The following is a 2,833-nucleotide window of genomic DNA, read 5'->3' on the forward strand; positions in this document are numbered from 1 at the left end:
AACGCCAATTCAAACAGCTAGTAGAGGTTCAATATGCACTTGATACCTTCTTCACTTCACGTCCCACCAAGTTGGACTGCGATGGAATCCATGGCCTTCCAGAACGTTTTCAGAAGGTCGTCGAGGCTGATGGAGACGATTTTTGATATTCCAGGTACGTCTTAGGTTACATACCAATGTTCGAAGGTGTTGGTGAAAAGGCAGCGGAACTTTCTTGGGCACTCTTAAAGTTATAATAATAATAATAATAATAATAATAATAATAATAATAATAATAATAATAATAATAATAATAATAATAATAATAATAATAATAATGTGTCCTGCCCAAAGGCAGATGTTTGACCCGAAGGTCCATGGGTATTGATTCCAGCTCGTACCAAGTAAGTTTTCTGGTGGACAAACCCCATGTGCATGGGTTTTCTCGGTGTTCTCCCATTTCCTCCCACTTTCTTCATTCAACCACTTCAATTATTTCTCATCATCACTGTCTCTCTTAGCGTTGGTGCATAACGTGGGACGTTAACTAGATATTTCCTTTCAATTTCACTTAATGTGACATTTAACTTGACATAGAAACGCAGAAAGGAAAAAAGTCAGTAGTAATATTAATTACAATTACAATACCAATTAGTTAATATAGCGTAAAATTAAAATTTTATTACTATTTCACCTTCAATTAGTCACATTTATCATTCATTCACCAACTTCGAATTGAATTCCACAACAAAGCTCTTTATAGTATTCCGTATAGAAAATAAGTGAAGAATGTGACGACCCGACCCGAGTGACCCGACACGAGCTAACCCGACTGACCCGACCCGACAACCCGACCCGTAACCCGACCCGTTTGAGAGCACTATCAGAGGGGTACTATTTACAGTACAATTTATTTTGTATGGTTTAGCGTACTTTAAGGCTACCATACTTTTTGAAAACAGAAAAAACGGGACATCTTACAAATTAGTAGTAAATATTGCATTTTGTATTAATTTTATCTTTCGAATTTTACTACAGTATCGCACTAGTTATACAACTTAAAATAATGTATTAATATAGTCCATACTCAGTGGCGTATTTAGGGGGAGGGCTTCCGGGCTCAAGTTCCCCACCGAAATCTTACTTACTATAGTAAAGTATATGAAGTATCTTGCAGAATTTTCATATTTTCAGGCAAAGCACCCCCGGAAGTTAGCAAAGCCCCTCCCGAAACAAAATCGTAAATACGCCACTGTCCATACTTAATCAACAGTGCTAAAAATTATTATAGAAGCTAGAAGCTGTTATACAATATAAACGCAATCAGTGAACATACAATATTTAGGCAAAAATTACATTTTCAATATTATTACGCATACCACCTTTACATGCTCTACATGTCTATAAAGAAAAATATCCAGATTTATGAAGTTGTTTCAAAATTTCAATAGGCTGATTTATTTTTGTTAACCTAAAATGCGAACTAAAAGAAAGCAATTTGCATAATTGTTTTTCTGAAGCAGAAAAAAAATGTGTTTTCGGGGCTGGTCTGCAACGTCACAAGAATTTGTTGCCACCTCGGGGTATACATTCTTACTTTTAGTGATAAGAGTGCTACTTAGGAGGATTTAAACATTGCGTGTTATATCCGGGGAAGCAACGATTGCAATAATAATAAAGATTAGAATGCAATTGTTCCTATAGTATTGTCGGAATTGAAAGCAAAAGGAATAAGTCGATTTTATTATCTTTTCAGAAATTTTGATATGTAATTAATAATAATAATAATAAAGAAAAAACAGGACAAGAAGGAAAATTTCTGCACACCGGGACAAATTTTAAGAAACCGGGGCGTATGGTAGCCTTACATACTTATTTGCATGCGGAGTGTCAGTACGGAGCCACTACGTAGCAGAGTTGAAACAAAACCTCGTAAATAGGTTGCCAACTCAGGAAAACAAAATTACCGGCACACCCTCAAAATTCTCTGTACAAATGAGAAACTGAAGACTGTATTGATCGTTATTGTATTTACCAGCAATTGCCACTTGTTTAAAATTATCGAAACAGATGAATAATACTGGATATTAATCTTTATGTAACAATAGTTGATTCATAAAATGAAATTTATTCTATAAACTTCACTTCAAACAAAGGAAATTGCTTTAAAAAGTCATTTTCTACTCTCAATAAATGAATAAAATTCTTTTACAATAAAATATAAGTGTTATCAAATTTGTTATGTTAAATAAATAAAACTGCCTTACGTTAAAAAAATATCGATAATGTATAATACAACGGAAATTTGTGTTTGTAAAGGCACTGTTGAAAAATTTCGATGTTCAATGTTATATTCTGGATTGCAGATTGCAAAATGCCCGTCAGAAGGGGGCTAATAAGAAGTTTGTACCGGTCACCGGCCTTAATCAAAATTACAGCAAATACCAGCCAGTTAGCAACTCTACTCGTAAATCAGAATGCTGAATGCACCAAAATACTTCACCATGCATTCTATAGTTTCTGCAAAATGAGTTTAATGAAGATGATCAAATAAAACAAAATACTGTGTTCTAATTTTCCCTTTAACAGTCTACTTTGTGAATTTGTTATATCTTCCACTTATCAATTTCCTGTACGAGATGAGAATAACGGTTTCTGCGCAAGATAGAAAGAAAAAAATACATTTTTCTCATAAGGATTCAGTTCACGTAAGAAATAATGAATAAGTTTAATAATAAGAGCCGAGGAGTGAAAAACTAACTCAGCAATAATCATTGTAAGTATAAATATAAATATAAAAAAACAAAAAAAAATTAATTCCATCATCGTTAGGATAAGATCAATATAGTGAATC

The sequence above is a fragment of the Thermobia domestica genome, chromosome 18 (assembly GCF_964235325.1).
Source record: "Thermobia domestica chromosome 18, izTheDome1.hap1.1, whole genome shotgun sequence".
Taxonomy (NCBI): Eukaryota; Metazoa; Arthropoda; class Insecta; order Zygentoma; family Lepismatidae; genus Thermobia; species Thermobia domestica.